Here is an 11,748-nt window from a genome sequence, read left to right as displayed (position 1 = left end):
TATTCCGTTCATGAAGAAACATGAACTCGGGCCGGATTCGTATTCGCGCAGAAAACAGATCCGAAAATTGGTCGACTCATCGGAAGGTTCCCGGAGTTTGGACCGTCGGATCGAGCTGAAATTTGGTGGGGTGTTAGATATGGGAATTCCGCAGTAGATGAACGGTTGGATCTTCCAAAGGACCTCCGAGCTCGGCTCTGGAGACCACGCCCTAAACTCGTCCAGATTCCCGTCCAGATTTGACAGGGCTCCGGTATATCGTAGATTGCCAGAGATTCCTCCATCGGAACTCGGCGAAATTTGGCATGGTTGTTGTACACTTAATTCCGCACAATTCCACCAAAGGAATCGTCAAAGCGATGTTCGAGGAGGTGGTGGCAGCGGATACAAGTTTGCTGTTCGGAAAAAACAGCACGGCCGCCCGAGGGCAATGTTGACGTTGAGCCCCTGAGCTCCATGGATGATTCTTCCATGATCATGATAGAGATCGTAGTTGATGTTGACGAAGGCCCTCGTTCGAACATGATGATCAGAGGTAGGGCACAGTCTTTGGTTAAGCCAAGGTGGCCAGTCGAGCCGGCGACAAAAGATGCCGACATCGACCATAAAGCTCGGCTCCGGTGCGTAGATCGCGCCGGAGACAATCCGAATTCCCATCGCCCCGTGGCGACCGCCAGCAGGCTCTCAATGAAAGCACCAATGTCGGTTCAATATCCGGCGTTTCTCGTAGTAGGGGTCCTAAGCTAGGCGTCTGGGAGCGATGGTAACATGGACATGGGGTTTTACCCAGCTTCGGGCTCTCTTGATGAGATAATACCCTACATGCTGCTTTTGATTGTATTCATATGGGTGTAGTACAGAGTATATGTATCTACCACGAGATTGTAGTAATGAATATGAGATTGTCTATTGGCTAGCCTGGCCTCGGTTTATATAAGACACCGGAGGCCTCGGGTTTTAGGAGAGTCCTTGTCTTGGGCGCCAAGTCTTGTAGAATCCTCCTTGTATGCGGCATGGGCTGTCCGAACTGGCCCAATAGTGAACCGCCATGGGGGTCCTCTGCCCGATCCAGCTGGTCGGGAGACGACGTGGTGAGTAGCCCCTAGTCCAGGACACCATCACTTAGTTCATCCATTTGAGAGAAATTTGCTACTGTCCTACAAACCTCTGCACTTGGAGGCCCAACAACGTCTACAAGAAGAAGGTTGTGTAGTACACATCACGTCCTTTCTCGATCTCCTTAGTGTACGGACCCCCAGGAGCCTCAAATGTCACAGTGTCTCCTGTCAGCTTGTTGAATTTGAACCTCACATTGCATGGGAGGATCTGTGTAAAAAAAGCAAAATGACACAATGCAGTAATGCCAACACTAAAAATAAAATAGTTGTTCGTTTCATCTAATTTCTTACCGCCACATGACGAAAACTCGGCTGGAAGTAGATGCCGAACAGCGTGCCAGTTGCAAGGCTGCTGGCGCACCTTGATATGCACAGTCGACATAGTGGTGGTGGTGGTGGCGCCATTTTCCTAAAGCAATATGAGCAAAGGATTAACGATTCACTTCACAGGGAAGAAAAACAGTATGTAGCATGTGATATTTGTGGTTCCCCCGCGAGAAGCAATTTTATGGACAATTATAATCCTAAGATCTAGTAACATATTAGATGACAAGGTACCACCTACCAAAGCATTTCGGTGGCACCTATTGTCGAAAAAACTTTTCACAAATATCTACCAAATAAGGGTACCACCTACCAAGACATTTCATCTAATTTGGCCCCTATTGCCTAAGATAATTGATTAAAAAAACAAGTGGTAAATTTAACTAAATTGGCACCTACATTTTGCCAAAAATAACTTATTACAAAAAAACAAAAGCATCTATCTATTCATGTACAGAAAAAATAACAATAAAATGGTGCATACTAAATCAACTAAATCAACTAGCCTACTAAATCAACTAGCATACTAAATCAACTAAATCAAAATGTTCTAAATCAACTAAATCAACTAGCCTACTAAATCAAAATGTAGCAGGGAGGAGGGGTTGTGGATGGAGGAGGGAGGAGGAGAAGGAGGGGCGACTCGAGGAGGGAGAAGAGAGTAGGACGGAGGGGGAAGATGAAGCGAGGAGGGGCCGGCCGGCGGCGAGTGGAGGGAGGACGGAGGAGGAAGGCGGAGCGAGTAGGGGCCGGCCAACGGCGACTGGAGGGAGGACGGAGGAGGAGGCCGGTACCGAGTCCAGCGAGGAGGAGGAGGTGACGGCGGCGCAGATCGGAGGAGGGGCGATGGGGAGGACCGGCGTGGGGGGTTGAGGGGGAGATCGAGTGAGTGTGAGTGTGAGTGGATCGGATAGAGAAGAGTGGGCCGGGGGGAGATGGAATGGCTTAGCAGTAGCACGCGATAGCAAAAGGCGCTACTGCTAAATGACCTTGTAGTAGCGCCTTTCACAAAGAACGCGCTACTGCTATGTGTCAGCATGTAAAAATAGACATCAAAAATACATTGATCATCAATGATCTTTTTGTGTACAATCTGAGATGTCAATATGAGTCTTCACCAGATTAGGAACTGGTGAAGACTCATATTGCGGCCACAAATTCTACACATAGAGTTCAATGAAGACCAAGTGTTTGTGAAAGTTTGAGAAGTAACATATTTAAGGTGGTACATACTCTCTTCACGGAGCGAGGTGGGACTAAATTTTTGTAGTAAACATCGCAGTAGCGGTTATTGTGTAAATGCGCTACTGCTATGATCCGTAGCAGTAGCGCTCTTCATATTAACGCACTGCTGCTAGAACTAGCCTCGCGGCGTCGTGGCAATTATAGCAGTAGCGTGTCTTAGAGCGGGCGCGCTACTGATACATTTATTCAGCAGCGAGCTTTGTGCACGCGCGCTACTGCTAGTCAACAACAGCGCCTTATTTTAAAGCGCGCTGCTGGTAAGATTATGTGTATAGGCTTTTCCCTAGTAGTGATGGGCCATAGGAGAGAGGGGAGGCAGCCCACAAGGGGTGGTCGCGCCCCCCTCCCATAGGGAGTCCGAATTGGACTAGGGGAGGGGGCACACCTCCTTTCCTTCTCCTCTTCCCTCCCCCTTCCCTCTTTCCCCCTCCATGAGAAGGAATAAAGGGGGGGCGAATCCTAGGCTATGGCAGTTCTTGTCACGATACCTAGCAAGGTTTCCTCTTCCTCTCTTTGCTTCCCCACCAAATAAAGGGGGGGGCGAATCCTAGTAGGAGGAGTGTAATGACAAGAACTGCCATAGCCTAGGATTTCGTGATATTGAGCTTTTTAATTTGGCTCTTTTGGCACGACAAGCTTGGAGGGTGCTCATGGAATATACCTCTCATAGTGCACGCATACTAAAAGCAAAATATTTTGCCTCATGTGATTTCTTGCAGGCTGAACTAGGAGGCTCTCCGTCACATATTTGGCGATCTATCATTGATGGAATCACACTCCGCATATAACGCATACATTGACCGAAGGGCTTATCAGACGCATAGGAGATGGGAAAACAGGAATATGTGGAATCATGATTGGTTACCTTGGGATTTTAATATGTAGCCGATCGTGAGTCTTGTTGCAAATCCGCCACAGATGGTCAGTGAGCTAATGACAATCAATGTAGACTGGGACACAAATCGGTTAGCTCAAAGTTTTTGCCAACTGATGCTGAGACCATTCATTCCATGCCAGTGTGCACAAGGCAGATCGACGAGTTCTGGTCCTGGGTCCATGAGAGGAATGGCATCTTCACCGTTTGTTCGACATACCGTATGCTAGTGTCAATGAAACTGCGCCGTGAGGCTTGGCTAGAGGGTCGCCCGGATTCCTCTCACTTAGAAGGTGGCATGAAATTATGGACTAAAATGTCACTAGTAGAAAACAGAGCTTTGGTCCAAGCTCAATCTACACATCAGTCCCGGTTGCATTACGAACCGGGACTAATGTGAGCATTAGTCCCTGTTCGAGCGGCTACGGCGCCGGGCATGCATTTGTCCCAGTTCAAATGGGACCTTTAGTCCCGGTTTGAGACACGAACCGGGACTAAAGGGTGCGATGCCCTTTAGTCCCGGTTCGTGGCTCCAACCGGGACTAAAGGCGCACCGCCTTTAGTCCCGGTTGGAGCCACGAACCGGGACTAAAGGGGTTTTCAAATTTCTTTTTTGTTTTTCCATTTGTTTTTTGTGTTTAGTTTCTGTTTTAAATTGCTTATATCTTTTAGGATATTTGATTTTTTTGAGTGATTCTTTTTCCATTAGATTCAGAAAATTTTCTAGTTTTTTTTGTGCCATCATTTTTCAAATTTGAATGATTTAAATATGAATTTGTTCAAATTTGCTTCAAACCCTAGATTGTGAATAATTTGAGTTTAAAAATGGTTTTTAATTTTATTCTTTTTGCTCCTAGTCACATGTTAGATTGTTGTCACAATAAGATTAATTTGGTTATTTTTAGAATAATTTATTTAACGATTTTAACTAAAACTGTATTGTTTTGCTTATATAGTTGTTTTAGTCATTTAATTGTTGTTTTTAATTATTTTTAGTTAGTTCTTTCTGTAGATTTTAACATGTTGTAGTATGCTTCTGTTAGACAACTGTAGATAATTTTTTATAATTAATGAATATTAATTTTGCTAAAGTTTTGTATTAATAGTTGTTTAGCCTTTAATAATAGTTCATAGAATTAGTTTTGCTATATTAAAAGTAATTCTTTTTGCCACTTTAATAGAACGTGACACTGGCTTGGGTAACCTTAGTTGTGACTCTGGCTGGGACGGTTCTAGCAGATGTAGTCGACGGTAGGATTAGATGGACACCATGTTGTAGTATGCTTCTGTTGTACACCATCAAACTCTAACCCCCCCCCCCCCCCTCCCCCTCTCGCCATTTCAGTTTTGAAAAAAAACAAAAGAAAATGGTAAAAACTTTAAAAAACAAAATCCTTCGAGTTGTAGTTATGTTACATCTACTAGTTAGGAAAATTTAAAAGCATAAATTTCGACATATTTTGCAAAAAAGTGTTACGAAAAAGTAAAACGGCTATAACTTTTACATACGATGTCGAAAAAAACGAAAATCCGGTTATGTTACTACATCTACTTTTACATATATCAAATTGTTCAGCACGAAAATCCGGTTCCGATTTTGACTGCCGTAGGCCGTTTTGCAAATTTTTAGAATCCTCAAATTCTGAAGGGAAAAAAGTTATCCTCAAATTTAAGTTTTTTTGAATTTTTTGTCAATCTCTGGTCAAACTGTGATCAAACTATGGTCAAACTACTTATTCAATAAATATTAGTGCTACTAATTAATTATTGTTTTTTAGAATAATAGTTTAAAACTCAAACGGTGCTTCATGCTCAAGTTCAACTCCTAAGGGTTAATGGGATTGACAGCTTACTATTGTCAGGAAAACAACAAGTGCAGACTTGGAAACTAGGGAGAATAGAACTTGGAAGTTAAGCGTGCTTAGGCTGGGGTAGTGAGAGGATGGAGCCGGGAAGTTAGACGATTTGGAATGAGTGGTACATACTTGAGCAGTGATGGGGATGATTAGAGATTAAATAGTCAAATAATTCAGAAATTTGAAAATAAAAAAAACAATAAAAAATTCAAAAAAAATCTATTTTTTTCTTCAGAAAAACCAATTTTCAAAAAAAATCCTTTAGTACCGGTTGGTGTTACCAACCGGGACTAAAGGTGGAGCTCCAGAAACTGGCCACGTGAAGCTCCTTTAGTCCCGGTTCGTAAGCAAACCGGGACTAAAGGGTTTGGGCTTTAGTCCCGGTTCCAGAACTGGGACTAAATGCCCTATGAAACCGGGACTAAAGGCATGTTTTCTACTAGTGTGTGGAACACCGACGACGTGCCAGCGAAAGTTAAAATTTATCTCTGGAGATTGTCCCAACAATCACTACCGACTGCAGACTTACTGCATCATCAAAAGATGACGACACACCAGTTTGTGCATAGTTATATTAGAGAGCTCCGAGCTAGTCTATACCTACTAATAAAAGAAATAGGTATTCTTAGTCCGTTTTGCTATTTTATAGAAACCCCCCTAATGTCTTTAACATTAAACCCGTAGTACATATCAAATGTTTTTTAAAGTACTCATATCTTCTAAACCGTAACTTCAAATTTGACATGTTATATATGAAATTTGATTAGAAAAATATGTATAATCTGAATATGATGTTAGTTTACCTGTTAGAAATTTAAAAAATACTAACTAGGCTGCAATGTTAATCAATAATGCATTATCCATCTTTTTTCATACCGGTAGTAATTCAGATTGGGGATGAACACCTCAGCAAAATCAGGATTGGACGTGAAATTAAAAATAAATTTTCTAGAGACACCCAATAAATAAGGACATGCATGGCAAGAAATAAAAGAAGGACCCAATTAAGATGGGATGTCCGCTATAAAAGAAACAAAAGAGAAAATGCAAAGCAGATCCGACGGAGATAATATGTTGTACTATTCTCCTATGTATAAGAAGAAGCAAAAAGAGGACATGCAAGAACAAAAGTAAAAAGTAGGCATGCATGACAAAAAATAAAATAGAAGACAAGTTTGATAAGATATAAATAGTGATGAAACAGGGACCAATACCTCGGACATGTATGGCAAGAAATAATGATGAAATAGGGGCGCAAGTACCTGCGTCCATAGGAGAGCATACAAAAATGTTCTTTTCCAGACAATTTTTTCATGATTAAAAAATCATGTACAACCTTTTTAACAACTCTTCGTGTATCTAAGAAATATGCACGTGAAAAAAAGTGTTCAAGAGTTACTCTAAGTTGGTGATTCTTAAACTGAAAACTGTCATTGATGCACACATGTCTCTGTAGTGTGCTAATGTGTCATCGTTTATTTTTGTCGTTTTTCTTTACTCGCTCGTGACAACACCCATTCCGAACATGACATAAATAAATGCATGATCACTTGCCTGTTTCTTTGTACGGATTAAATCTACATGCAAACGGCGTTGAAATAGAACACTGTAAAAATCTTAAACTGCGTTCTTATAGGTTAAGACCATCTTTGTTCCAGTCATAACTACAAATTCTCAGATTATAGACGAATTTTTTTGTAAATTAAAAGCGTGTGGTTTTTTCTCTCCCGTTGCAACGCACGTGCCTTTTTGCTAGTAAACCAAAAAAGAACATTGCTCCTGCCACTGTAGCTGCAGCCACAAGGCGACGATGGACCCCTCCTGAACCAGATTTTCTAAGATAAAAGTTGATGGGGCTGTTGCTCGGAACTCTTTGGAAGGATCATATTCCGCCGTTTGCAGGGATGATGCAGACACGTACTTAGGATCCTCGACATTCAAATGCTCGGGGGTCTTAGATCCAGCGACCTTGGAATCCTTGGCGTGCAGTGAAGCCCTTTCTCTTGCCCTTGATCTTTCTCTATCACATGTGATCATAGCATCGGACTGCAAAGGGTGTGGTCAATGATAACAAGGAAGGCACGGGTGGGCAGTATGCAAGCATTATCAAGGAGATTAAAGCGACATCAGGACAATGAGTGTGGTTTTTCTACACCCCAGCTCGGTGCACCAACGGTGCACCCACGCAAGAAAACATAGCAAAACACTTCAAAAAATTCTGAAACTTTGTGTGAATATTTATCAAAAAATGTTATGGGCGCTTGCAAAATTTGCTGATCAAATAATATTCAAGGAGGTCTGTACAAAAAGACAAAATCACGGAAAATTAGTCAAAATGTGAGTGCATTGTTTGAGCAATTTTTGTAATTTTGTTATTGTATAGAGCTCCTCGAATGTTATTTGGCCACCAAACTTTGCAAGCGCCCATAACATTTGTTGATGAACATTCCCACAAAGTTTTAGAAGTTTTTGAAGTGTTTTGCTATCTTTTCTTGCGTGGGTGCACCCACGGTGCACCGAAGGTGGGTGCAGCCACTACTTTTCCCAGGACAATTCACAAGATGCTCCTTCATTTATGAAGGACGCGATACCAATATTGAGGCACATAGCATCGCTAAACACTCTCTAGGAGTTTCTTTGAGACGCCATGTGTGGCTCCTTAAAACTCCAGATCTAAATTGTATTCCTATAACCTAGTTATTGATTAGTAATAAAGAGTGTGGTTAGACTCGAAATAAAAAATGTACTTGGTCGTGGACCGGAGTAGGATCCATCACCGCGACTCGCGTCAACCCAAACGATGGACCGATTGATTAGGTCTTCGAGAAGCTGTCACTCGTCTTCATGACTCTCAGGAGGATCGAGCGGTCGAGCCGCCAGCGTAAGGCTGGACAGTTCATGTTCTTCTTGTCTTCTAGGCCGTCGATCGGCAACGCTGCAGATAATACTTTTTTATTCTCCAATCCGGATCTACAATGTTGAGTACTTGGGCATGTCGTCGTTGTCGCCTGGACAAGCACAATTCTCGAGGGAGCCCCGAACCTTGAGCGCCTCGCTATGTTCTTCGAACCACCGCCACCGGAAACACACCATGACGGACAACACTCCGTCCGCGACCGCAAAAGAGTGGAGCTCCTCCACGCTCATCATCTTCACTACAACCAGTATGACAGCCTGGGCAACGCGCTGCTGGCGAGTGTACCGATTGCGCCGTGCCTGAGGGGCGGAGTGAGAAGGATCAACCTGCTGCATTACCAAGGCGGCAGAGCGCAGAGGATGCTTGCCAGGTTCTTGCTCCGCAACGCTATGCTTCTTGACAAGTTGTAATGTGAGTTCGCGCAGGGACCGATGTGGATTCAGACGGAGCTGATGCGTGAGATGGAAAGCTGGTGGTGAACGACACAGCCAGGAAGGTGTTCCACTGATCTGTGCATATATATGCCATCGCAATAAGTCCAGCTTATGTAATCGTCTTGTGAACGTGATTCAGTGGGTAGACGCTGGAGTAATGGAAATTCAATTTGGTTCCCGGGAGCATGTGCTCCTGGACCAAAATGTAATTTTTCAAATGTCAACAAAATCAAGACAAATTTTTTATGTGTTGTTAGTCACATCCAAATGCTACCTGTAGATTTTGAGGCAAAAAGGTTAAACATTTTGGACTGTGCAGAAAAAGGATGAACATCAAATGTTACCTCCAAATGTCACCCAAAAATTGTTTTTCACTGACGAAACACTGCCATTCCGTTTCACATGAAAATTGTCAAGCATGCTTGCGACACTAACACTAACATCCACAAGCATGTGCACCCGCGAGCCAAACGCCCCTCCCCGGAGTAAAGTGTGAAATCATCTTCTTATATTATCATAGCTCCTCTAAGACTTTTATTCATTAGATGAAGCCTACTATTCTACACAATAATATTTGGTCTTGTTAAAAAATCTAAAAATTGTTGTTTCACATACTAAAATAGATTGAGTGAAATAAGTTATCTAAAATGTTGAAACTAAAATGTGTTTGTGGTGGTACCTTCTCGAGTACTCCCTCCGTAAAGAATAGTCACTACAGGAAAAACATTCTAAGTCGAGTATGAAATATACACGGCAAAGGCCATTTTAACCACGGCGAAGTGTAACCCGAGTGTTACACTCGGCGTAGTGCACAAGGCTTAGAATATTTTGGCTTAGAGGTTATAAGTCGAGTGTCAGTTGCCGGGGATACGGCTTATAGATAAGCCGGGTATAAAAGAGCGGTCCACCGCAAACAAATTCGGATCACGGCCGACAACATCTAACGAACGTGCCATGTGGCCTATCTATAAGCCGTGTGTCTTTTAAGCCGTGTGCTAGGAAGAATACACGGTTTACCCGTAAGCCGTGACAACTAGCTTAGCCGTGTATTGCGGGGAGTGCACGGCTTACAGGTAAGCCCTGCATAAGCAAATAAGCCGAGAGCCCTTTAGAAGTCACAGCTTATGTATAAGCCTTGTGCTAAGTGTTAACTACTGTTGGAGCAGTCGGAGGAGGAAGAAGACTCTCACACACGCAAGATAGAAGAACACACATAGGAGCTTGGCACCGCACATAACTTATGCCACTTGTCTGTATTTCATCTCACACTTGCAATGCAATTACATGATGGCTTAAATAGCCGGAAGCACACGGCTGAAACGCAGCCACTCACCCACTAACTCCATGCACACACACGCACAGGCCACAACTGCGTGGCCCGGTTACTACTCAACTAACCCACGTCTAGATTGAGTCACTTCCACGTTTTCTGCAGATCAACTAAGAGTTCACACAGCCGGCGCATGCCACAACTGATTTTACCCGCTTCTTTCTCCACCTCTTTCTGCTACACAGCTCGGCCGCTTGGACTCCACGGAACTAGACGCATGCAGCTAGCCTATCCATGCAAACTACTAACAAACTCGACGGGATACACTACTGACTTGCATATACACGCGTGATCTCTTCTCTACGTGAGTACATGCCCACAGCCAGGTAGGTTGGACGTGACAACATGCATGACACTGCTAAATAAATATGATGAAAAACCAAAAACAGCAAAGGTTAATTCTAACAATCACCCCCTTAACCTTGTTGTCGTTTATTCGGAAACCTCCTTGTTGGCCTTCAAAGCAGCGCCGGCTCGTCGGCGGCGATCGCGGCAGCGAGATGGGCCTGCTCCTTCCTTGGCGCCGTGCAATCCCTCAAGAAATGCCCGTAGTCTTGGCAGTTGTAGCAGCGAACCTTGCGAATGTCGAAGGTGCTCTTCTTGCCGGTGCCACGGCGGTTCTTGTCGCGAGCAAGACACTCCTCCTCCGTGAGGAGCAGCCGAGTGCCGCCATCGCTGCTGCCTGCCTCGCCCATGTCGAAGCTCTCCTCCACAGCCAAGAAACGGCCCGTGAGTTCTTCAATCGTCAAGGTCTTGAGGTCGAGTAGCGACTGGATGGAGTGCACGAGCTGCCGGTAGCGCTGCGGCACGCAGCGGAGAAACTTGAGCACTGCCTTGTGCTCGGTGATGCCGTCGCCAAGGGCTTCAAGGTCGTTGACGATGCCGGTGAGGCAGACAGCAAACTCCTCCATCCTCACGCCATCCTTAAACCGGAGATTCTCGAACTCCAATCGACGCATTTGTGCCCGGGCTCCGCGGACACGCTCGGACCCCATCCTCAAGGTCTTGAGGGGTTCCCAAGCCTCCTTCGCCAAGTCCTTTGCAGCCAAGGAGCGCAACATCTCCGGCGGCACAGCCTGGAGGATGATGCCCAAAGCTTCACGATCGTCGCGGTAGTCGATGACGGCGCCATGCTCGACCACCTCCATGACGAGCGCCCACTCGGTGTAGTTCGTGCGGGTCAGCGGGGGGAGCTGCACCATCGACGAGGTCTGCCGGACGATGCGCTCGACGACGCGAACCTCGCCGCAACCGCTGCTGTCGGTGAGCCGCGCCTTCGGTGGAGTGGCCGGCTTCCCCTTGGCCAACTCCGCCACCTTCGACGTGTCTTCTTCCTCCTCCGGCTGCTCCAACATTTAGAAGTCCTGCATAAGCAAATAATCTGAGAGCCCTTTACAAGTCACAGCTTATGTATAAGCCTTGTGCTAAGTGCTAACTACTGGCATTCTACCACTGGATGGGGGCTCGCGCATCTGCCACGTGTCACGTGTAAACCGAGTATGTGATGGAATGACACTCCGCATATAAAGCATACAATATTCGTAATATAATAGCATAAAACAATTGAAAATTATAGATACATTGAAGTCGAATCATTCACCTGTACATAGATGTCAAAATTAATATAGCTAAATTTAGAAAAAAGGGATA

Source organism: Aegilops tauschii, chromosome 3, assembly GCF_002575655.3.
Source record: "Aegilops tauschii subsp. strangulata cultivar AL8/78 chromosome 3, Aet v6.0, whole genome shotgun sequence".
Lineage (NCBI taxonomy): Eukaryota > Viridiplantae > Streptophyta > Magnoliopsida > Poales > Poaceae > Aegilops > Aegilops tauschii.
This window is presented reverse-complemented; position numbering follows the sequence as displayed.